We start from the raw sequence: 27,288 nt of genomic DNA, 5'->3' as shown, positions 1-27,288 counted from the left end.
TGGGAAATACATAACTGTCCCAAATCTGTATCGGGCTCCTCGTGCTAAAAGCTCTGGTGCTAAAACGTCCCTTTTAGCACATACAGGACTATAGTGTGTTGTTGTTGTGCCCTCTGGAGACTCAGCTGGTAAAACTATGGCACTACCAAGGTCGTGGGTTCACTTTCTACAGGGGTCACATACGCATAATGCAACAGTACTGTCTGCAGTGTCTGCTCAGAGGAATATATACAGGTTAGTGGCAGGAGGACAGAATGATGAGGGCTGGCTGTGACATGACTGGCTGGTGACAGTCCTAAGAGCCTGGAGAAAGGGGGGGGGGGATGAAGGGATGGATGGATGGATGAAGATGGTGTGAGGGAGGGTGAGTGAGTGAGTGGGAGGAAGGTGACAAAGAGGTGACTGATGGGTATGTGTCAACCCTCCCCTCTGGTAGGCGTGGAGAGAAAGGGGGATGGGGGAGGATGAAGAGAAAGGGAAGGGGGTCTCACTAATTGGGGCTGGATGTTAAAGCCCCTGTCACTCACCATCATCTTCAATATTAAGGTTCTGAGGCTCAAGTCAAATAGGAGGCTTGAAGCAAATAGGAAGAAGAGATGTTAATTAGTCACTACTGGGGGATAATTCCCTAATTAACGCAGCATTGACATGTAAAATAGAATAGAACTGAGTAGAACAGAACAGAACAGAATAGAATAGAATAGAACAGAACAGAATACAATAGAACAGAATAGAATAGAACAGAACAGAATATAACAGAACAGAATAGAATAAAACAGAATAGAATAGAGCAGAATAGAATTAAACAAAACAGAATAGAACAGAACAAAACAGAATAGAACAGAATAAAACAGAATAGAACAGAACAAAACAGAATAGAACAGAATAGACTAGAACAGAATATGATAGAACCTAACAGAACAGAATAGAACAGAATGGAACAAAGTAAAACAGAATAGACTGGAACAGAATAGAAAATATTAGAACAGAATAGGTCAGAATAGGTCAGAATAGAACAGAATAGAATAGAACAGGATAGATCAGAATATACTAAAACAGAATTGAATAGAATAGACTAAAACAGAATAGAATAGAACAGAATAGGTCAGAATAGAACAGAATAGAATATAACAGAATAGAACAGAATAGGTCAGAATAGAATAGAATAGGTGAGAATAGAATAGAATAGAACAGAATAGAATAGAATAGATTAGAATAGAATAGAACAGAATAGAATAGAACAGAATAGGTCAGAATAGAACAGAATAGAATAGAACAGAATAGAACAGAATAGGTGAGAATAGAATAGAATAGGTGAGAATAGAATAGAATAGAATAGAACAGAATAGAACAGAATAGGTGAGAATAGAATAGAATAGGTCAGAATAGAACAGAATAGGTGAGAATAGAATAGAATAGGTCAGAATAGAACAGAATAGGTGAGAATAGAACAGAATAGAATAGAACAGAATAGAATAGAATAGAATAGACTAAAACAGAATAGAATAGAACAGTATAGAATAGAACACAATAGGTCAGAATAGAACAGAATAGGTTAGAATAGAACAGAATAGACTAAAACAGAATATAATAGAATAGACTAAAACAGAATAAAATAGAACAGTATAGAATAGAACAGAATAGGTCAGAATAGAATATAATAGACTAAAACAGAATAGAATAGAACAGTATAGAATAGAACACAATAGGTCAGAATAGAACAGAATAGGTTAGAATAGAACAGAGTAGACTAAAACAGAATATAATAGAACAGTATAGAATAGATCAGTATAGAATAGAACACAATAGGTCAGAATAGAACAGAATAGGTTAGAATAGAACAGAATAGACTAAAATAGAATATAATAGAATAGACTAAAACAGAATAAAATAGAACAGTATAGAATAGAACAGAATAGGTCAGAATAGAATAGAATAGACTAAAACAGAATATAATAGAACAGTATAGAATAGAACAGTATAGAATAGAACACAATAGGTCAGAATAGAACAGAATAGACTAAAACAGAACAGAACAAAACAGAAGAGGATAGAATAGAACAGAACAGAATAGAAGAGGATAGAATAGAACAGAACAGAACAGAATAGAATTTAATAGAACAGAATAGAACAGAATAGAATAGAATAGAATAGAACAGAATAGAACAGAACAGAACAGAATAGAACAGGATAGAATAGAATAAAACAGAACAGAATAGAACAGAACAGAATAGAACAGAACAGAACAGAATAGAACAGGATAGAATAGAACAGAACACAACAGAATAGAACAGAATAGAAGCGGGTAGAATAGAACAGAACAGAATAGAAGAGGATAGAATAGAATAGAACAGAACAGAATAGAACAGAACAGAATAGAACAGAACAGAATAGAACAGGATAGAACAGGATAGAATAGAACAGAACACAACAGAATAGAACAGAACAGAACAGAATAGACTAAAACAGAATAGAACAGAATAGAATAGAACAGAACAGAACAGAACAGAATAGAATAGAATTTAATAGAACAGACTGGAACAGAACAGATTAGAACAGAATAGAACAGGATAGAATAGAATAGAACAGATAGAACACAACAGAATAGAACAGGATAGAATAGAATAGAACAGAACAGAATAGAACAGAACAGAATAGAACAGAATAGAATAGAATAGAATAGAATAGAACAGAATAGAACAGAATAGAACAGCACAGAACAGAATAGACTAAAACAGAATAGAATAGAACAGAGCAGAATAGAATAGAACAGAACAGAACAGGATAGAATAGAATAGAACAGGATAGAATAGAATAGAACAGAATAGAACAGAACAGAATAGAACAGAATAGAACAGAATAGAACAGAACAGAATAGAACAGAACAGAATAGAACAGGATAGAATAGAATAGAACAGCACAGAACAGAATAGACTAAAACAGAATAGAACAGGATAGAATAGAACAGAACAGAATAGAACAGCACAGAACAGAATAGAACAGAATAGAACAGCACAGAACAGAATAGACTAAAACAGAATAGAACAGAACAGAACATAATAGAATTTAATAGAACAGAATAGAACAGGATAGAATAGAATAGAATAGAACAGAATAGAACAGAACAGAACAGAATAGAACAGGATAGAATAGAATAAAACAGAACAGAATAGAACAGAACAGAATAGAACAGAACAGAACAGAATAGAACAGAACAGAATAGAACAGAACAGAATAGAACAGGATAGAATAGAACAGAACAGAATAGAACAGCACAGAACAGAATAGACTAAAACAGAATAGAATAGAACAGAGCAGAATAGAATAGAACAGAACAGAATAGAATTGAATAGAAAAGACCAGAACAGAACAGAATAGAATTTAATAGAACAGACTGGAACAGAACATATTAGAACAGGATAGAACAGGATATAATAGAATATAACAGAACAGAATAGAACAGAACAGAACAGGATAGAATAGAACAGAACAGAACAGAATAGAACATGATAGAATAGAACAGAACAGAACAGAATAGAATAGAACAGGATACAACAGAACAGAACAGAATAGAATAGAATAGAACATGATAGAATAGAATAGAACAGAACAGAACAGAACAGAACAGAATAGAACATAATAGAATAGAACAGGATAGAACAGAACAGAACAGAACAGAACAGAACAGAACAGAATAGACTAAAACAGAATAGAATAGAACAGAACAGAATAGAACAGAACAGAACAGAATAGAATTGAATAGAAAAGACTAGAACAGAACAGAATAGAATTTACAGAACAGACTAGAACAGAACAGATTAGAACAGGATAGGATAGAATAGAACAGAACAGAACAGAACAGAACAGAACAGAACAGAACAGAATAGAACAGGATAGAATAGAACAGAACAGAATAGAACAGGATAGAATAGAACAGGATAGAATAGAACAGAACAGAATAGAACAGGATAGAATAGAACAGAACAGAATAGAAAAGAACAGGATAGAATAGAACAGGATAGAATAGAACAGAACAGAATAGAACAGGATAGAACAGAACAGAATAGAAAAGAATAGAACAGAACAGAACAGAATAGAATAGAATAGAATAGAATAGAACAGAATAGAATAGAACAGAACAGAACAGAATAGAATAGAATAGAACAGAATAGAATAGAATAGAATAGAATAGAACAGAACAGAACAGAATTGAACAGTGGTTTGAAGCACACAGAGAGAAGATTCAGTGGAGGAAATACGCAAATGAATGTTGATGCCCGTAGTTGTGCAAAACATACACTGAGTGCACAAAACATTATGAACACCTGCTCTTTCCATGACATAGACTGACCAGGTGAACCCAGGTGAAAGCTTTAATCTCTTATTGATGTCACTTGATAAATCCACTTCAATCAGTGTAGATGAAGAGGAGGGGACAGGTTAAAGAAGGACTTTTTAAGCCTCGAGACAATTGAGACATGGATTGTGCATATGTGTTATTCAGAGGGTGAACGGACAAGACAAAAGATTTAAGTGCAACTCCATATTAGAAAGGTGTTCTTAATGTTTTGTCCACTCAGTGTATTACTGGTCTTACTGGTCTTTTTCTGTTCCTCCCTTTCTCTCTTTCACACACACCTCCGTCTAACCACAGAATATCCTGGTCCATTCCGACCAGATGTATTGTACAATTTGTTGGGTCATTTCACCGAGCACCCCCCATGTGAGAATAATGTATATTAGATTTTTTCTTGTGTTTTATTTCTCTCCCGTTCGTTTGTTCACACAAACACTCCAACACCGGCTAATTCCCTGTTATGAGATCATAATGGAAAATTGCTCTTTGCTTTGGGAAGCTCTGTAGCTTTTCCCTGACCTTCGTTACCTGCCGTCCCTGAACCCATCACAATAACGCACCCCCCCCCGGGGAAATAACAATGTAACGAGCTGGGGAGGGACGGGTTTTTCTCTGTCTCTGAAAGAGATACTTAAACAGTGTGAAAAACAACAAGTGACAGCAGGAATCAAATGACCGCCGAATGGAAAGGAATGAAGAAAAATACAAGAGCTTTTATTCCTGTTGTTTCCTGTTGTTTCCTGTTGTTTCCTGCTGTTTCCTGTTGTTTCCTGTTGTTTCCTGTTGTTTCCTGTTGTTTCCTGCTGTTTCCTGTTGTTTCCTGTTGTTTCCTGTTGTTTCCTGTTGTTTCCTGTTGTTTCCTGTTGTTTCCTGTTGTTTCCTGTTGTTTTCTGTTGTTGTTTCCTGTTGTTTCCTGTTGTTTCCTGTTGTTTCCTGTTGTTTCCTGTTGTTTCCTGTTGTTTCCTGCTGTTTCCTGTTGTTTCCTGTTGTTTCCTGCTGTTTCCTGTTGTTTCCTGTTGTTTCCTGTTGTTTCCTGTTGTTTCCTGTTGTTTCCTGTTGTTTCCTGCTGTTTCCTGTTGTTTCCTGTTGTTTCCTGTTGTTTCCTGCTGTTTCCTGTTGTTTCCTGCTGTTTCCTGTTGTTTCCTGTTGTTTCCTGTTGTTTCCTGCTGTTTCCTGCTGTTTCCTGTTGTTTTCTGTTGTTTCCTGTTGTTTCCCTTATCTTCCAAATATTCTTAATTAAACTCTTCAGAGGCCACCACAGATGGTTAAAGAGACCACCACAGATGGCTAAAGAGACCACCACAGATGGCTAAAGAGACCACCACAGATGGCTAAAGAGACCACCACAGATGGTTAGGAGGCCACCACAGATGGTTATAGAGACGACCACAGATGGTTAAAGAGACCACCACAGATGGTTAAAGACACCTCCACAGATGGTTAAAGAGACTACCACAGATGGTTAAAGAAGCCATCACAGATGGCTAAAGAGACCACCACAGATGACTAAAGAGACCACCACAGATGTCTAAAGAGACCACCACAGATGGTTAAAGAGACCACCACAGATGGTTAAAGAGACCACCACAGATGGTTAAAGAGACCACCATAGATGGTTAAAGAGACCACCACAGATGGTTAAAGAGACCACCACACATGGTTAAAGAGACCACCACAGATGGTTAAAGAGACCACCACAGATGGTTAAAGAGACCTCCACAGATGACTAAAGTAGTGCACTCCTTTTGATCCTGTTCGTTGTGACTCAACCAATGTCTCCCACAGTCATTCGTGTCCTTGAACAACAACAGCCAAACCAACCAGTCATATCTCCCCTAAAAAACGAGTGTCTTTCTAAAAAACCAAGTAAGATCTAATTTCCATAACACTCCAAGGGAATAAACTAACAGTGTTTATGAGATTCATATCAGCATGAGTTGAATCCTAAATAGCACCCTATTTCCTATGTAGTACACTACTTTGGACCGGTGAACATTGGGCTCTGGTCATGAGTAGTGCACTATAGAGAGGAGAGGGTACCGTTTAGGATGCAGAACCAGTCATCAACAGTCATCCAGCAGATGGCTAATTGGACCTGAGGTGTCGCGGTGGGAACTTGGTGTGTGTGTGTGTGTGTGTGTGTGTGTGTGTGTGTGTGTGTGTGTGTGTGTGTGTGTGTGTGTGTGTGTGTGTGTGCGATGCAGTGGGACTGTCCTTGTTTCATGTTGGGGGCTGCAGCCACCCCCCTCCTCTCCTCTCCTCTCCACCTCACCCTCCCTCCACCTCCCTCCTCACCCTCCTCTCCCTCACCCCTCCCTCTACTTCCCTCCTCACCCTCCTCTCCCTCACCCCTCCTTCCACTTCCCTCCTTACCCTCCCCTCCCTCACCCCTCCCTCCACTTCCCTCCTCACCCTCCCCTCCCCACCCATCTCACCATCCCCCTCCCTCAATGTCCCCCACCTCAACCTCCCCCTTACCCCTCCTTGACTCTCTGCCCTGTGAGTCTGATGCTCTGCCACATCTCTTAATAATTAACCAACCGAGACGAGAGGAGCAAACACACACAGTCTCACCGCGAGACACACACACAGGGTCTCACCGCGAGACACACACACACACACACACACACACACACACACACACACACACTGGGTCTCACCGCGAGACACACACACACACTGGGTCTCACCGCGAGACACACACACACACACACACACACACACACACACACACACACTGGGTCTCACCGCGAGACACACACACACACTGGGTCTCACCGCGAGACACACACACACACACACACACACACACATAGAGTGCCTCTATCTGTTTCTTTCTTTTTCTTTCTTTGGCAGCAACTTCCACCGGATAGTATTTTAGTATCTGATTAAAGAGTAGTAGTAAGAAGTGAGACGGTGAGAGAGAGACAGAGAGAGACAGAGAGACCGAAAGAGACCTAGAGAAAGACACAGAGAGACAGAGAGAGACCTAGAGAAAGACACAGAGAGAGACAGAGAGACCGAAAGAGACCTAGAGAAAGACACAGAGACACAGAGAGAGACCTAGAGAAAGAGACAGAGAGAGACAGAGAGACCGAAAGAGACCTAGAGAAAGACACAGAGAGACAGAGAGACAGAGAGAGACCTAGAGAAAGAGACAGAGACCTAGAGAAAGAGACAGAGAGAGACAGAGAGACCGAAAGAGACCTAGAGAAAGACACAGAGACACAGAGATACAGAGAGAGACTTAGAGAAAGAGACAGAGACACAGAGAGACAGAGAGACCGAAAGAGACCTAGAGAAAGACACAGAGAGACAGAGAGACAGAGAGAGACCTAGAGAAAGAGACAGAGAGAGACAGAGAGACCGAAAGAGACCTAGAGAAAGACACAGAGAGACAGAGAGACAGAGAGAGACCTAGAGAAAGAGACAGAGAGAGACAGAGAGACCGAAAGAGACCTAGAGAAAGACACAGAGAGACAGAGAGACAGAGAGAGACCTAGAGAAAGAGACAGAGAGAGACAGAGAGACCGAAAGAGACCTAGAGAAAGACACAGAGACACAGAGAGACAGAGAGAGACCTAGAGAAAGAGACAGAGACACAGAGAGACAGAGAGACCGAAAGAGACCTAGAGAAAGACACAGAGACACAGAGAGACAGAGAGAGACCTAGAGAAAGAGACAGAGAGACCGAAAGAGACCTAGAGAAAGACACAGAGAGACAGAGAGAGACCTAGAGAAAGAGACAGAGACACAGAGAGACAGAGAGACAGAGAGAGAGACAGTCCCTCCAGTTTTCCACAATGGCAATTTTATTTGCAAAATAATGAATAAAAATAATAATTGCAATATTATCGCATAAAACTGACCCATCACTGCAGTACAAAATAAGGGCTTGTAATTTCAACCAATCAACGCACATTTTCCTCATAATATGGTTCATTCAAGCCACACGTCAACAAACGTTCTCCCTCGTCAGCGCATTTTTGCTATAAATTTGAAAAAATATTGCATATTGCCATGGAAAATGTCTGAATTTGCGGCAGCAAAATCGAACATTTGTGTTGGCAAATATCACAATACTATTCTGGAGGGACTGAAGAGAGAGACAGAAAGAAAGAAAGACAGAGTGAGAGGCAGAGAGTGAGAGGCAGAGAGTGAGAGACAGAGAGTCAGAGACAGAGAGTGAGAGGCAGAGAGTGAGAGACACAGTGAGTGAGAGGTAGAGAGTGAGAGACACAGAGTGAGAGGTAGAGAGTGAGAGACACAGAGTGAGAGGTAGAGAGTGAGAGACACAGTGAGTGAGAGGTAGAGAGTGAGAGACACAGAGTGAGAGACACAGAGTGAGAGACACAGAGTGAGAGACACAGAGTGAGAGACACAGAGTGAGAGACAGAGAGTGAGAGACACAGAGTGAGAGACAGAGAGTGAGAGACAGAGAGTGAGAGACACAGAGTGAGAGACACAGCGAGTGAGAGGCAGAGAGTGAGAGACACAGAGAGTGAGAGACAGAGAGTGAGAGACAGAGAGTGAGAGACAGAGAGTGAGAGACAGAGAGTGAGAGACAGAGAGTGAGAGACACAGCGAGTGAGAGGCAGAGAGTGAGAGACAGAGAGTGAGAGACACAGAGTGAGAGACAGAGAGTGAGAGACAGAGAGTGAGAGACACAGAGTGAGAGACAGAGAGTGAGAGACACAGAGTGAGAGACAGAGAGTGAGAGACAGAGAGTGAGAGACACAGAGTGAGAGACAGAGAGTGAGAGACAGAGAGTGAGAGACAGAGAGTGAGAGACAGAGAGTGAGACACAGAGAGTGAGAGACAGAGAGTGAGAGACACAGCGAGTGAGAGGCAGAGAGTGAGAGACAGAAAGTGAGAGACACAGCGAGTGAGAGGCAGAGAGTGAGAGACAGAGAGTGAGAGACACAGCGAGTGAGAGGCAGAGAGTGAGAGACAGAAAGTGAGAGACAGAGAGTGAGAGACAGAGAGTGAGAGACACAGAGTGAGAGACAGAGAGTGAGAGACACAGAGTGAGAGACAGAGAGTGAGAGACACAGAGTGAGAGACAGAGAGTGAGAGACAGAGAGTGAGAGACAGAGAGTGAGAGACAGAGAGTGAGAGACAGAGAGTGAGAGACAGAGAGTGAGAGGCAGAGAGTGAGAGACAGAGAGTGAGAGGCAGAGAGTGAGAGACACAGAGTGAGAGGTAGAGAGTGAGAGACACAGAGTGAGAGGTAGAGAGTGAGAGACACAGAGTGAGAGACAGAGAGTGAGAGACACAGTGAGTGAGAGGCAGAAAGTGAGAGACACAGTGAGTGAGAGGTAGAGAGTGAGAGGTAGAGAGTGAGAGACACAGCGAGTGAGAGGCAGAGAGTGAGAGACAGAGAGTGAGAGACAGAGAGTGAGAGACAGAGAGTGAGAGACAGAGAGTGAGAGACAGAGAGTGAGAGACACAGCGAGTGAGAGGCAGAGAGTGAGAGACAGAGAGTGAGAGACACAGCGAGTGAGAGGCTGAGAGTGAGAGACAGAGAGTGAGAGACAGAGAGTGAGACACAGAGAGTGAGAGACAGAGAGTGAGAGACAGAGAGTGAGAGACAGAGAGTGAGAGACAGAGAGTGAGAGACAGAGAGTGAGAGACAGAGAGTGAGAGACAGAGAGTGAGAGACAGAGAGTGAGAGACAGAGAGTGAGAGACACAGCGAGTGAGAGGCAGAGAGTGAGAGACAGAGAGTGAGAGACAGAGAGTGAGAGACAGAGAGTGAGAGACAGAGAGTGAGAGACAGAGAGTGAGAGACAGAGAGTGAGAGACACAGAGTGAGAGACAGAGAGTGAGAGACAGAGAGTGAGAGACACAGAGTGAGAGACAGAGAGTGAGAGGCAGAGAGTGAGAGACAGAGAGTGAGAGGCAGAGAGTGAGAGACACAGTGAGTGAGAGGTAGAGAGTGAGAGGTAGAGAGTGAGAGACACAGCGAGTGAGAGGCAGAAAGTGAGAGACAGAGAGTGAGAGACAGAGAGTGAGAGACACAGTGAGTGAGAGGCAGAAAGTGAGAGACACAGTGAGTGAGAGGTAGAGAGTGAGAGGTAGAGAGTGAGAGACACAGCGAGTGAGAGGCAGAAAGTGAGAGACACAGTGAGTGAGAGGTAGAGAGTGAGAGGTAGAGAGTGAGAGACACAGTGAGTGAGAGGCAGAGTGAGAGACACAGCGGGTTTAATTCTAAATACATGGATGTATGTGGAGGGGGCGGGGCAACAGGGCTGTGGGTTTAATTCTAGATACATGGATGTATGTGGAGGGGTGGGGCAACAGGGCTGTGGGTTTAATTCTAGATACATGGATGTATGTGGAGGGGGCGGGGCAACAGGGCTGTGGGTTTAATTCTAGATACATGGATGTATGTGGAGGGGCGGGGCAACAGGGCTGTGGGTTTAATTCTAGATACATGGATGTATGTGGAGGGGGCGGGGCAACAGGGCTGTGGGTTTAATTCTAGATACATGGATGTATGTGGAGGGGGCGGGGCAACAGGGCTGTGCGTTTAATTCTAGATACATGGAAAGCAGGATGTATGTGGAGGGGGTGGGGCAACAGAAGGTGAACAGCAGAGGGGCTAAGGACCTTAGAGATGGGGAAAGGGCCGTTAAAACGAGAAGAACGTTTTTCGGGACCCCACCCGGAGGGGCAGATCCCGAGTGGAAATCCTCTGCCCAAGACGGTAGCGGCGACAGCAGACATCTTCCTTTTGGTCCGGGAAGAGCAGGGGGCTGATATCCCATGGAACACTTGAAGAGCAGGGGGCTGATATCCCATGGAACACTTGAAGAGCAGGGGGCTGATATCCCATGGAACACTTGAAGAGCAGGGGGCTGATATCCCATGGAACACTTGAAGAGCAGGGGGCTGATATCCCATGGAACACTTGAAGAGCAGGGGGCTGATATCCCATGGAACACTTGAAGAGCAGGGGGCTGATATCCCATGGAACACTTGAAGAGCAGGGGGCTGATATCCCATGGAACACTTGAAGAGCAGGGGGCTGATATCCCATGGAACACTTGAAGAGCAGGGGGCTGATATCCCATGGAACACTTGAAGAGCAGGGGGCTGATATCCCATGGAACACTTGAAGAGCAGGGGGCTGATATCCCAGGGAACACTTGAAGAGCAGGGGGCTGATATCCCATGGAACACTTGAAGAGGGGCTGATATCCCATGGGGCACTATGAAAGAGCAGGGGGCTGATATCCCATGGAACACTTGAAGAGCAGGGGGCTGATATCCCATGGAACACTTGAAGAGCAGGGGGCTGATATCCCATGGAACACTTGAAGAGCAGGGGGCTGATATCCCATGGAACACTTGAAGAGCAGGGGGCTGATATCCCATGGAACACTTGAAGAGCAGGGGGCTGATATCCCATGGAACACTTGAAGAGCAGGGGGCTGATATCCCATGGAACACTTGAAGAGCAGGGGGCTGATATCCCATGGAACACTTGAAGAGCAGGGGGCTGATATCCCATGGAACACTTGAAGAGCAGGGGGCTGATATCCCATGGAACACTTGAAGAGCAGGGGGCTGATATCCCATGGAACACTTGAAGAGCAGGGGGCTGATATCCCATGGAACACTTGAAGAGCAGGGGGCTGATATCCCATGGAACACTTGAAGAGCAGGGGGCTGATATCCCATGGAACACTTGAAGAGCAGGGGGCTGATATCCCATGGAACACTTGAAGAGCAGGGGCTGATATCCCAGGGAACACTTGAAGAGCAGGGGGCTGATATCCCATGGAACACTTGAAGAGCAGGGGGCTGATATCCCATGGAACACTTGAAGAGCAGGGGGCTGATATCCCATGGAACACTTGAAGAGCAGGGGGCTGATATCCCATGGAACACTTGAAGAGCAGGGGGCTGATATCCCATGGAACACTTGAAGAGCAGGGGGCTGATATCCCATGGAACACTTGAAGAGCAGGGGCTGATATCCCATGGAACACTTGAAGAGCAGGGGGCTGATATCCCATGGAACACTTGAAGAGCAGGGGGCTGATATCCCATGGAACACTTGAAGAGCAGGGGGCTGATATCCCATGGAACACTTGAAGGGCGAGAGAGCAGTGCCTGAGCAGGAAAGGGTGTTGTGGGTGTATTCCACCCACACGAGTTGCTCCAGGTGGTGGGGTTGGCGGATATGAGGCAATGAAGAGTCTTCTCCAGGTCTTGGCTCGCTCCGATTGGCTCGCTCCGATTGGCTCGCTCCGACTGGCCGTTAAACTGTGGATGACGACCCAATGAGGTTGCAGAACACTTTCCAGAACCGGGACGAGACATGAGGATCGCGATCAGAGATCATGTCGACCGGAAGTCCATGGATCAAGAAGACGTGCTGCACCATGAGCTGGGCCGTCTCCTTAGGACGACTTAGGAAGGGGGATAAAATGTGCAGCTTTTGAAAACCTTTTGAAAACCTATCCACCACCATAAGGATTGTGTTGCCATTTAATGGACTGTTGCCAGTCCAAGGATTTATGGAACAAGGGCGGGTGAGGAACAGGGAGTTTTGAAGGAGGTCAGCCGGAGCTTGTTCTATGCACACACAGTGCAGGCGGAGATGTCAGGAACCAGTCAGGTGGGCGAAAGCCATAGTCCGACGTGAGCCAGGATGACAGGTGAGTCTCGAGGAATGTGCCCATTCCAGGACCGGAGCACATGCAGAGTCCGGGACAAACATCCGGCTGCACCTTGCAGACCAGACTTTCTATTACCCAGATGATAGCAGCCGCGAGACAGCAAGTAGGGAGGATGGTCTCTGGGTCTGATGGTGTAGTATCAGGGCTGTACAGACGTGAGAGTGTGTCAGGCTTCACATTCTTGGACCCCGGGCGGTAGGAGATAGTGAAATGGAAACGAGTGAATAACATGGCCCATCTCGCCTGCCTGGACTTGAGGCAGTTGGCGGTGCGGAGATATTCCAGGTTCTTATGATCCGTCCACACCAAGAATGGATGTTCCGCCCCTTCTAACTCCACCACCGCCATCTTAACCGCTAGTTATTCTCAATTTTTCACATCATAGATCCTCTCAGAGGTGTTAATGCAATGGGAAAGGATGCAATGGGCAGGGATGCACCTTCTGTTCCTGGGCACTGGGACAGGACAGCACCCACTCCGACGTCCAACCTCCAGGAGATACTGGAGGACGTGCTCTTGAGCTGACCGGGAATAAATTTGGATTTCGTCGAAGTAGACAGACACAAAGCTGTTCAACATTTCAAGGAGCATATCATTGACCAGAGCCTGGAACACTGCGGGGGAGCGTTGGTCAGACCGAACGGCATCATCAGGTACTCGTAGTGCCGCCAGCCATGTTAAAGTCTGTCTTCATCTCTTTCCCATATCCAAACCAGATGCTATACGTTCCCGAAGGGCCAACTTGGAGAATAAGACATTCCTCCTACATTCCTGTAGCCGACAGAAAAAGAGAGACAGAGAGAGAGTCAGAGAGCAGGAGAGAGAGAGACAGAAAAAGAGAGCGAGAGACAAGTCAAATAGAGTGACAGAGGGAGCGAGTCAGAGAGAGGAAGACGGTTATGAGTTCTGGAGTCTGCTCACCAATCAAGAATTCATGTGTACAACTTAAAACACCAAATATTGCATGCAGAGCAGAATTAGGCCGATTCCCGCTAATTATCAAAATCCAGATAAGAGCCGTTAAATTCTACAACCACCTAAAAGGAAGCCTTCATCCTTAAAAGATGTTACACATTTCTATCATTTGTAATTGGTTAGTAAATAGTTAGTAAATTGGGAAAGTATATGTTAGAGGAATTAAATTCCTACATGTTTAATACCCAATTAAATTAATACACTCAGCCCATTTCTAAGGATTTGTACAAAATTTATTTGCATAAAATGGGCGGAGACCAGTCTCAAAATCAAGCACTAGTGTTTACTCTCGAGAGTACTGAACATACAATTTACAACAGGTTATAAACTGAAAATGGCGTCATCGGGTTTCAAACTGTGCCGTCCCTCCTCCACTCCGGTACAATGGCAGTATAGTTCTCAAGCCTTCCTACATCATCCTTCACTAGTTAAGATCATTTATGACCAGGCCAAGGTCTCCCTGTGTAGATAAGCATTCTAGCCAGTCTGACGATAAGTTCATTAGTTTCTACCAAGGAACAGACAGTCATTGTTCTAATTCATGATTATATTTACACACATTATATTCAGTAGGATTCAAATAAAATTCATACAGTAACATAATAGTATTCTGATTAGTCAGTCCTGATTGTATAATAATATAATTAGTCATTATTGATTAAAAAAAATCCCTTAACAGTATACAGACCTCTTGACTTTTTCCACATTTCTTTAAGTAACAGACTTATTCTAAAAATTGAATAAATTGTTTTTTTTCCTCATCAATCTACACACATTACCCCATAATCACAAAGCAAAAACAGGTTTGTAGAAATTTTAAGGTTCTGTTGAAGACCTTCTTTGTTTGGTGAAATTGTATATATATTTTTTTAAATATATAAATAAATAACGTATACATAAGTTTTCAGACCCATTACTCAGTACTTTGTTGAAACACCTTTGGCAGCGATTATAGCCTCGAGTCTTCTTCTGTATGACGCTACAAGCTTGGCACACCTGTTTTGCGGAGTTTCTCTCATTCATCTCTGCAGATCCATTAAAGCTCTGTCAGGTTAGATGGGGAGTGTCGCTGTACAGCTATTTTTCGGTCTTTCCAGAGATGTTCGATCTTGTTCAAGTCAGTGCTCTGACTGGTCCACTCAAGGACATTCAGAGACTTGTCCCGAAGCCACTCCTGCGTTGTCTTGGATGTGTGATCAGGGTCGTTGTCCTGTTGGAAGATGAACCTTAGCCCCAGTTTGAGGCTCTGAGCACTCTGGAGCAAGTTTTCATCAAGGATCTCTCTGTACTTTGCTCCGTTCATCTTTCCCTCGATTCTGACTAGTGTCTCAGTCCATGCTGCTGAAACATATCCCCACAGCATGATGCTGCCACCACCATGCTTCACCGTAGGGATGGTGCCAGGTTTTGTCTAGACACGACACTTGGCATTCAGGCCAAAGAGTTCAATCTTGGTTTCATCAGACGGGAGAATCTTGTTTCTCATGGTCTGAGAGTCTTTAGGTGTCTTTTGCCAAACTCAGAGTAGGCTGTTCCTTTTACTGAGGAGTGGCTTCTGTATGGCCACTCTACAATAAAGGTCTGATTGTTGGAGTGCTGCAGAGATGGTTGTACTTCTGGAAGGGTCTACCATCTCTGCAGAGAAACTCTGGAGCTCTGTCAGACTGACCATCGAGTTCTTGGTCACCTCCTTGACCAAGGCCCTTCTACCCCGATTGCAAATTTTGAACGGGCGGCCAGTACTAGGAAGAGTCTTGGTGGTTCCAAACTTCTTCCATGTAAGAATGATGGAGGCCACTGTGTTCTTGGGGACCTTCAATGCTGCAGAAATGTTTTGGTACCCCAGATCTCTGTCTCGACACAATCTTGTCTCTGAGCTCTAGGGACAGTTCTTTCGACCACATGGCTTGGATTTTGGTCTGACATACACAGGAACTGTGGGACCTTATATAGACAGGTGTGTGCCTTTCCAAATCATGTCCAACCAATTTTATTTACCACAGGTGGAGTCCAATCAAGTTGTATAAACAAGGATGATCAATGGAAACAGGATGCATCTGAGCTCAATTTCGAGTCTCATAGCAAAGAGGCTGAATACTTATGTAAATACGATATTTATGTTTTTTTAATTTTAATAGATTTGCAAAAAAAATCTAAAAAACCTGTTTTTGCTTTGTCATTATGGGGTAGACTAATGAGAGAAAAAAAGGGAAAGGGTCTGTCACGTTCTGACCTTAGTTCTGTTACTGTGTCTTTGTTTTAGTTGGTCAGGGCGTGAGTTGGGTGGGCATCCTATATGAATACTTCCCGAATGCTCTGAGTTGTTTTGATGTTTTGATGTCTTCTAATTGTTCCTTATCAAACCATTTGTTTGTTTCTGATGTTGCATTTCTTTGGTTTTCTCAGATTTGCTTTTGATGCTGCTTTTTTGAAATACACAATTGATGTTTTTAGTAGCAGAATTTACTCTGTCTTTATTGCTTTAGTGTTGTGTGTTATAAAGTTCATAATTTCAGTTTAATGTTTTAATTACTTTCTCTACACTGTTTGGAGTCATTTTTATTTAAAGTCAGTATTTCTGTTTAATTTCGGCAGAAACACGTTGATCTGTGGTCTGATAGTGGTGTCTGTGGTCTGACAGTGGTGTCTGTGGTCTGATAGTGGTGTCTGTGGTCTGACAGTGGTGTCTGTGGTCTGACAGTGGTGTCTGTGGTCTGACAGTGGTGTCTGTGGTCTGACAGTGGAGTCTGTGGTCTGACAGTGGTGTCTGTGGTCTGACAGTGGTGTCTGTGGTCTGACAGTGGTGTCTGTGGTCTGACTGTGGTGTCTGTGGTCTGACAGTGGTGTCTGTGGTCTGACAGTGGTGTCTGTGGTCTGAAGTGGTGTCTGTGGTCTGACAGTGGTGTCTGTGGTCTGATAGTGGTGTCTGTGGTCTGAAGTGGTGTCTGTGGTCTGAAAGTGGTGTCTGTGGTCTGACAGTGGTGTCTGTGGTCTGACAGTGGTGTCTGTGGTTCAGTGGTGTCTGTGGTCTGACAGTGGTGTCTGTGGTCTGACAGTGGTGTCTGTGGTCTGACAGTGGTGTCTGTGGTCTGACAGTGGTGTCTGTGGTCTGACAGTGAATGCACTAATGGAGGAGGGGTCAATGTGAGCGATGGCATAATCGACTACAATTGTCTCAAGAGCTGTACAGTAAGTAAACCGACCTAAAGAGTCCACTCTGATTCTACCATTCAGCATGTACAGCATGTATAACCTCGACAGGCTGTCTCTGTCTCAGACAATCACTGGGAGACTCTCAAAGAATCTAGACAGACTCTCAGAACATAGAGAACCAAACAACCAGGATCTGCTCCATCAGTATTGGGAAACACTCAAAGAATCTAGACAGACTCTCAGAACATAGAGAACCAAACAACCAGGATCTGCTCCATCAGTATTGGGAAACACTCAAAGAATCCAGACAGACTCTCAGAACAGGAATGGAACAATACATCAAATACCAACTCATTGAAATTGAGGAATACATTGGTCTGAGCATCCTCTGGTAAAATTGGAACTCCCTAAACAAACCACACAAAGAAGAATTGGCTATCTAAAATGGTGATCCATTGACGGACCACTTTGAAGAACTATATGGAAATATTTAATTGAGTTCGAAACTAAATTAAATATATGAAAAACTTATAATACTTGAATTAGCTATTAAAGACAACCACAACCCTCTGGATTCCCCAATAACAGTCAAATAAATATTTGAAAAAATACAGGCCCTGAAACCCAAAAAGGGCTTTCAATACTAATGGAATATTAAACTAAATAATCAAATAAACATAAAATGTAGCACTTCCATATTTAAACTGTTTAACAAAGTGTTGAGTGCAGGCATCGGGATCCAGGGAATAATAACACCAATTATAAAATATATAAATATACAAAGACTAATTTGACCCAACACAATTATCGTGGTGTTTGTGTCAACAGCAACCTGGGGAAAAATATTCTATGTCATCATGAACAGCAGATTGCTGCACTTTCTCAGTGAACACAATGTCCTGAGCAAAATTGGATTCCTACCAAATGATAGAACAGCAGACCACATTTATACCGTACACACCCTAATTGATAAAAATGCAAATCAAAACAAAATGTTCTCATGCTCTGTACATTTCCCCCCCCAAAAAAAAACATTTGATTCAATTTGGCATGAAAGCTTTTTACTGAAATGAATTGAAACTGGGGTGGGTGGAAAAACATATAATGTCATCAAAGAGATGAACACAAATAGCAGATGTGCCGTCAAAATGTGAGATAAACACACAGATTTATTTTCCCGAGGGTGTGGAAGAAAAACAAGTGAACAACTTCATCTGAAGTCTACTTAATATTGATATAAATGAATTGTCCAAAACGCTTGAGCAACCAACAGCCCCTGGTCTCAGTCTTAATGACAGAGGATTTAAATGCCTCCTGTATGAAGAGGACTGTCCCTCACTAAAGAGGGTTACAGCAACTTTTAGATCATCTGAAATAGTTCTGTCAGACGTGGGCCCAGACGGTCAATCTCAAAAAGACTAACATTCTGATATTCCAGAAAAGGTTCAGATGTCAGGGAAACCAGATGTCAAGGAAACCTGATGTCATGGAAACCAGATGTAAGGGAAACTAGATGTCAGAGAAACCAGATGTAACGGAAACCAAATGTCAAGGAAACCAGATGTCAAGGAAACCAGATGTCAAGGAAACCAGATGTAAGGGAAACCAGATGTCAAGGAAACCAGATGTCAAGGAACCCAGATGTCATGGAAACCAGATGAAAGGGAAACCAGATGTCAAGGAAACCAGATGTCAAGGAAACCAGATGTCAGGGAAACCAGATGTCATGGAAACCGGATGTGGGGGAAACCAGATGTCAAGGAACGCAGGTGTCATGGAAACCAGATGAAAGGGAAACCAGATGTCAAGGAAACCAGATGTCAAGGAAACCAGATGTCAAGGAAACCAGATGTCAGGGAAACCAGATGTCATGGAAACCAGATGTAGGGGAAATCAGATGTCAAGGAAACCAGATGTCAGAGAAACTGGTTGTCAGAGAAATCAGTTGTCAGGGAAACCAGATGTCTGGGAAACCAGTTGTCAGGGAAACCCATTGTCAGGGAAACCAGTAGTCAGGGAAACTGATATACATTTTTACTGGGCTCCACTCATATGTAGAGCCCAGTGGAGGCCAGTGGACGGGCTCCTATAGCTCCTCCCACCAGCCTCCACTGACACCTACACATATTTGGGACTAAAAAGTAGCTCCACAGGGAACTTTAACCTGGCCGTGAAGGAACTAAAAGACAAAGCTAGCAGGGCTTTCTATGCCATTAAACAATCTATGCAATTAGACACACCAATTAGGATCTGGCTAAAAATATTCTAATCTTTAATAGAACCGATAGGCAGGGGTGGAAAAAGTTCCCAATATACCTTAATAGAAAATGACTAAAAGTGAAAGTCACCTAGTAAAATACTACTTGAGTAAAACTCTAAAATTATTTGGTTTTAAATATATTTAAGTATTAAAAGTAAATGTAATTGCTAAGATATACTTCAATATCAAAAGTAAAAGTGTAAATCATTTCAAAATCCTTACATTAAGCAAACCAGGTGGCACAACGTTCTTGTTTTTTAAATTTATGGGGCACATTTGGGGCGGCAGGTAGCCTAGTGGTTAGGGCCCTTAGGGCGTTGGGCCAGTATCCGAAAGGTTGCTAGATCGAATCCACGAGCTGACAAGAATCTGTCGTTCTGCCCCTGAACAGGCAGTTAACCCACGGTTCCTTGGAAGGCAGTCATTGAAAATAAGAATTTGTTCTTAACTGACTTGCCTAATGAAATAAAGGTGAAATAAAACGTTTTAAAAATGTAATTCCATTTGTGTTTAGTGGGTCCTTAAGATCAGAGGCAGTAGGGAGGACCAGGGATGTTCTCTGTTTAGTGGGTCCTTAAGATCAGATGCAGTAGGGAGGACCAGGGATGTTCTCTGTTTAGTGGGTCCTTCAGATCAGATGCAGTAGGGAGGACCAGGGATGTTCTCTGTTTAGTGGGTCCTTCAGATCAGAGGCAGTAGGGAGGACCAGGGATGTTCTCTGTTTAGTGGGTCCTTCAGATCAGATGCAGTAGGGAGGACCAGGGATGTTCTCTGTTTAGTGGGTCCTCCAGATCAGATGCAGTAGGGATGACCAGGGATGTTCTCTGTTTAGTGGGTCCTCCAGATCAGATGCAGTAGGGAGGACCAGGGATGTTCTCTGTTTAGTGGGTCCTTCAGATCAGATGCAGTAGGGAGGACCAGGGATGTTCTCTGTTTAGTGGGTCCTTCAGATCAGATGCAGTAGGGAGGACCAGGGATGTTCTCTGTTTAGTGGGTCCTTCAGATCAGATGCAGTAGGGAGGACCAGGGATGTTCTCTGTTTAGTGGGTCCTTCAGATCAGATGCAGTAGGGAGGACCAGGGATGTTCTCTGTTTAGTGGGTCCTTAAGATCAGATGCAGTAGGGAGGACCAGGGATGTTCTCTGTTTAGTGGGTCCTTAAGATCAGATGCAGTAGGGATGACCAGGGATGTTCTCTGTTTAGTGGGTCCTTAAGATCAGATGCAGTAGGGATGACCAGGGATGTTCTCTGTTTAGTGGGTCCTCAAGATCAGATGCAGTAGGGAGGACCAGGGATGTTCTCTGTTTAGTGGGTCCTTAAGATCAGATGCAGTAGGGAGGACCAGGGATGTTCTCTGTTTAGTGGGTCCTTAAGATCAGAGGCAGTAGGGAGGACCAGGGATGTTCTCTGTTTAGTGGGTCCTTCAGATCAGATGCAGTAGGGAGGACCAGGGATGTTCTCTGTTTAGTGGGTCCTTCAGATCAGAGGCAGTAGGGATGACCAGGGATGTTCTCTGTTTAGTGGGTCCTCCAGATCAGATGCAGTAGGGAGGACCAGGGATGTTCTCTGTTTAGTGGGTCCTTCAGATCAGATGCAGTAGGGAGGACCAGGGATGTTCTCTGTTTAGTGGGTCCTTCAGATCAGATGCAGTAGGGAGGACCAGGGATGTTCTCTGTTTAGTGGGTCCTTCAGATCAGATGCAGTAGGGAGGACCAGGGATGTTCTCTGTTTAGTGGGTCCTTCAGATCAGATGCAGTAGGGAGGACCAGGGATGTTCTCTGTTTAGTGGGTCCTTCAGATCAGATGCAGTAGGGAGGACCAGGGATGTTCTCTGTTTAGTGGGTCCTTCAGATCAGATGCAGTAGGGATGACCAGGGATGTTCTCTGTTTAGTGGGTCCTTAAGATCAGATGCAGTAGGGAGGACCAGGGATGTTCTCTGTTTAGTGGGTCCTTCAGATCAGATGCAGTAGGGAGGACCAGGGATGTTCTCTGTTTAGTGGGTCCTTCAGATCAGATGCAGTAGGGAGGACCAGGGATGTTCTCTGTTTAGTGGGTCCTTCAGATCAGATGCAGTAGGGAGGACCAGGGATGTTCTCTGTTTAGTGGGTCCTTCAGATCAGATGCATTAGGGAGGACCAGGGATGTTCTCTGTTTAGTGGGTCCTTCAGATCAGATGCAGTAGGGAGGACCAGGGATGTTCTCTGTTTAGTGGGTCCTTCAGATCAGATGCAGTAGGGAGGACCAGGGATGTTCTCTGTTTAGTGGGTCCTTAAGATCAGATGCAGTAGGGAGGACCAGGGATGTTCTCTGTTTAGTGGGTCCTTCAGATCAGATGCAGTAGGGATGACCAGGGATGTTCTCTGTTTAGTGAGTCCTCCAGATCAGATGCAGTAGGGAGGACCAGGGATGTTCTCTGTTTAGTGGGTCCTTAAGATCAGATGCAGTAGGGAGGACCAGGGATGTTCTCTGTTTAGTGGGTCCTTAAGATCAGATGCAGTAGGGAGGACCAGGGATGTTCTCTGTTTAGTGGGTCCTTAAGATCAGATGCAGTAGGGAGGACCAGGGATGTTCTCTGTTTAGTGAGTCCTTCAGATCAGATGCAGTAGGGATGACCAGGGATGTTCTCTGTTTAGTGAGTCCTCCAGATCAGATGCAGTAGGGAGGACCAGGGATGTTCTCTGTTTAGTGGGTCCTTAAGATCAGATGCAGTAGGGAGGACCAGGGATGTTCTCTGTTTAGTGGGTCCTTAAGATCAGATGCAGTAGGGAGGACCAGGGATGTTCTCTGTTTAGTGGGTCCTTCAGATCAGATGCAGTAGGGAGGACCAGGGATGTTCTCTGTTTAGTGGGTCCTTCAGATCAGATGCAGTAGGGAGGACCAGGGATGTTCTCTGTTTAGTGGGTCCTTCAGATCAGATGCAGTAGGGAGGACCAGGGATGTTCTCTGTTTAGTGGGTCCTTCAGATCAGATGCAGTAGGGAGGACCAGGGATGTTCTCTGTTTAGTGGGTCCTTAAGATCAGATGCAGTAGGGATGACCATTGATTTACTCTCTAAGTGAGTGAATTGGACAGTTTTCCTGTCCTGCTAAGCATTCAAAATATAACAAGTGCTTTTGGGTGTCAAGGAAAATGTTACAAAAAAAAAAGTACATTATTTTCTATAGGAATGTATTGAAATAAAAGTAAAATGTGTCAAAATATAGTAAAGTACAGATACGGTAAAAAAACGACTTAATTAAGTAGTTATTTTAAATATTTTAAATAGGTCCACTATATGGGTCGACTATATGGGTTCACTATATGGGTCCACTATATGGGTTCACTATATGGGTCCACTATACACCACTGGCAATATGGGTCCACTATATGGGTCCACTATATGGGTCGACTATATGGGTTCACTATATGGGTCCACTATATGGGTCCACTATATGGGTCCAATATATGGGTCCACTATATGGCAGTGAAGTGTGGGGTTCACTATATGGGTCCACTATATGGGTCCACTATATGGGTCCACTACATGGGTCCACTATATGGGTCCACTATATGGCAGTGAAGTGTGGGGTCCACTATATGGCAGTGAAGGGTGGGGTCCACTATATGGCAGTGAAGTGTGGGGTCCACTATATGGGTCCACTATATGGCAGTGAAGTGTGGGGTCCACTATATGGGTCCACTATATGGCAGTGAAGTGTGGGGTCCACTATATGGGTCCACTATATGGGTCCACTATATGGGTCCACTATATGGGTCCACTACATGGGTCCACTATATGGGTCCACTATATGGGTCCACTATATGGGTCCACTATATGGGTCCACTATATGGCAGTGAAGTGTGGGGTCCACTATATGGCAGTGAAGGGTGGGGTCCACTATATGGCAGTGAAGTGTGGGGTCCACTATATGGCAGTGAAGTGTGGGGTCCACTATATGGCAGTGAAGAGTGGGGTCCACTATATGGCAGTGAAGTGTGGGGTCCACTATATGGCAGTGAAGTGTGGGGTCCACTATATGGCAGTGAAGTGTGGGGTCCACTATATGGCAGTGAAGTGTGGGGTCCACTATATGGCAGTGGAGTGTGGGGTCCACTATATGGGTCCACTATATGGCAGTGAAGTGTGGGGTCCACTATATGGCAGTGAAGTGTGGGGTCCACTATATGGCAGTGGAGTGTGGGGTCCACTATATGGCAGTGAAGTGTGGGGTCCACTATATGGCAGTGAAGTGTGGGGTCCACTATATGGCAGTGAAGAGTGGGGTCCACTATATGGCAGTGAAGTGTGGGGTCCACTATATGGCAGTGAAGTGTGGGGTCCACTATATGGGTCCACTATATGGCAGTGAAGTGTGGGGTCCACTATATGGGTCCACTATATGGGTCCACTATATGGGCACTATATGGGTCCACTATATGGCAGTGAAGTGTGGGGTCCACTATATGGCAGTGAAGGGTGGGGTCCACTATATGGCAGTGAAGTGTGGGGTCCACTATATGGCAGTGAAGGGTGGGGTCCACTATATGGCAGTGAAGTGTGGGGTCCACTATATGGCAGTGAAGTGTGGGGTCCACTATATGGCAGTGAAGGGTGGGGTCCACTATATGGCAGTGAAGTGTGGGGTCCACTATATGGCAGTGAAGTGTGGGGTCCACTATATGGCAGTGAAGTGTGGGGTCCACTATATGGCAGTGAAGTGTGGGGTCCACTATATGGGTCCACTATATGGCAGTGAAGTGTGGGGTCCACTATATGGATCCACTATATGGGTCCACTATATGGGTCCACTATATGGGTCCACTATATGGCAGTGAAGTGTGGGGTCCACTATATGGCAGTGAAGTGTGGGGTCCACTATATGGCAGTGAAGTGTGGGGTCCACTATATGGCAGTGAAGTGTGGGGTCCACTATATGGCAGTGAAGTGTGGGGTCCACTATATGGCAGTGAAGTGTGGGGTCCACTATATGGGTCCACTATATGGCAGTGAAGTGTGGGGTCCACTATATGGGTCCACTATATGGGTCCACTATATGGGTCCACTATATGGCAGTGAAGTGTGGGGTCCACTATATGGCAGTGAAGTGTGGGGTCCACTATATGGCAGTGAAGTGTGGGGTCCACTATATGGCAGTGAAGTGTGGGGTCCACTATATGGCAGTGAAGTGTGGGGTCCACTATATGGCAGTGAAGTGTGGGGTCCACTATATGGCAGTGAAGTGTGGGGTCCACTATATGGCAGTGAAGTGTGGGGTCCACTATATGGCAGTGAAGTGTGGGGTCCACTATATGGCAGTGAAGTGTGGGGTCCACTATATGGCAGTGAAGTGTGGGGTCCACTATATGGCAGTGAAGTGTGGGGTCCACTATATGGCAGTGAAGTGTGGGGTCCACTATATGGCAGTGAAGTGTGGGGTCCACTATATGGGTCCACTATATGGCAGTGAAGTGTGGGGTCCACTATATGGCAGTGAAGTGTGGGTTCCACTATATGGCAGTGAAGTGTGGGGTCCACTATATGGCAGTGAAGTGTGGGGTCCACTATATGGCAGTGAAGGGTGGGGTCCACTATATGGCAGTGAAGTGTGGGGTCCACTATATGGCAGTGAAGTGTGGGGTCCACTATATGGCAGTGAAGTGTGGGGTCCACTATATGGCAGTGAAGTGTGGGGTCCACTATATGGGTCCACTATATGGCAGTGAAGTGTGGGGTCCACTGGCAGTATGGGTCCACTATATGGGTCCACTATATGGGTCCACTATATGGGCATATGGGTCCACTATATGGCAGTGAAGTGTGGGGTCCACTATATGGCAGTGAAGTGTGGGGTCCACTATATGGCAGTGAAGGGTGGGGTCCACTATATGGGTCCACTATATGGCAGTGAAGTGTGGGGTCCACTATATGGCAGTGAAGTGTGGGGTCCACTATATGGCAGTGAAGTGTGGGGTCCACTATATGGCAGTGAAGTGTGGGGTCCACTATATGGGTCCACTATATGGCAGTGAAGTGTGGGGTCCACTATATGGCAGTGCAGTGGAGTTTTATAACAGTGTATAGTTTTATAACAGTGTATAGTTTTATAACAATGGTTTTATGTAATGCATCAAAATGTAGTCCCAGGCACAGGTGAGAAATAGACTACACTATTACATTAGCATAAATAAATCAAATCAAATCAAATCAAATTTATTTATATAGCCCTTCGTACATCAGCTGATATCTCAAAGTGCTGTACAGAAACCCAGCCTAAAACCCCAAACAGCAAGCAATGCAGGTGTAGAAGCACGGTGGCTAGGAAAAACTCCCTAGAAAGGCCAAAACCTAGGAAGAAACCTAGAGAGGAACCAGGCTATGTGGGGTGGCCAGTCCTCTTCTGGCTGTGCCGGGTGGAGATTATAACAGAACATGGCCAAGATGTTCAAATGTTCATAAATGACCAGCATGGTCGAATAATAATAAGGCAGAACAGTTGAAACTGGAGCAGCAGCACAGTCAGGTGGAAGTTGAAACTGGAGCAGCAGCATGGCCAGGTGGACTGGGGACAGCATGGAGTCATCATGTCAGGTAGTTCTGGGGCATGGTCCTAGGGCTCAGGTCAGTTGAAACTGGAACAGCAGCATGGCCAGGTGGACTGGGGACAGCAAGGAGTCATCATGTCAGGTAGTCCTGGAGCTCAGGTCCTAGGGCTCGGGTCCTCCGAGAGAGAGAAAGAAAGAGAGAAGGAAATAACACCTATGGTTCTATTTTAACAAACCTATCCCAATGGTAAATCTACGGCGCTATAGGTTCAGTGGTGTGTCAGAAATATTTTCGCTATTTTCGCTATTTCAATTATCGACACACTTGCTGACATTGGCGCGAAAGGACTGGGTATTAATGAATAAAGAAGTTGTGGGTGTGTCGAGGCTTGGCCCCTCACTGGCCAATCAGAATGTGAACACGAGTTGTGGGTGTGTCGAGGCTTGGCCCCTCACTGGCCAATCAGAATGTGCTCACGAGTTGTGGGTGTGTCGAGGCTTGGCCCCTCACTGGCCAATCAGAATGTGCACACGAGTTGTGGGTGTGTCGAGGCTTGGCCCCTCACTGGCCAATCAGAATGTGCTCACGAGTTGTGGGTGTGTCGAGGCTTGGCCCCTCACTGGCCAATCAGAATGTGCCCCATAGTAAAATACGTGGTTGCTTCAGGTTGTGTAGTATTTACAGTTTTTTATGTAGTGCCTTGGAATCAACTCCAATTCCAATGTTAGTCTGTTATAGTTTGTTAATAAATGACTTACAGAAACGAAATAACAAAATTACCCATCTTTGTTGAAACAGCTTTAAACTTGAAGCCATTTGCTTTATGAACGATTTCAGAAATATCTTACAGATCAGATCACATTCACAGTTCTCTAATAAGTTTGGTTGTAATAAAATGTAACAAAAAAACAAGCAATCTGTTATTTTTAAACAACAACAATAAAATAAATGTAAAATGTAATGACATCATAAAATTGCCAGGATGAAAAAATACAGACACTCAATTCAACGGCTCAGACACAAGAGGCATGTGGCAGGGTCTACAGTCAATCACGGACTACAGGAAGAAACCCAGCCCAGTCACGGACCAGGATGTCTTGCTCCCAGGCAGACTAAATCACTTTTTTGCCCGCTTTGAGGACAATACAGTGCCACTGACACGGCCTGCAATGAAAACATGCGGTCTCTCCTTCACTGCAGCCGAAGTGAGTAAGACATTTAAACGTGTTAACCCTCGCAAGGCTGCAGGCCCAGACGGCATCCCCAGCCGCGCCCTCAGAGCATGCGCAGACCAGCTGACCGGTGTGTTTACGGACATATTCAACCAATC

This window comes from Oncorhynchus tshawytscha, linkage group LG24 (assembly GCF_018296145.1).
Source record: "Oncorhynchus tshawytscha isolate Ot180627B linkage group LG24, Otsh_v2.0, whole genome shotgun sequence".
NCBI classification, from domain to species: Eukaryota; Metazoa; Chordata; class Actinopteri; order Salmoniformes; family Salmonidae; genus Oncorhynchus; species Oncorhynchus tshawytscha.
The sequence above is the reverse complement of the archived record's forward strand: the minus strand, read 5'-3'. Positions refer to the sequence as shown.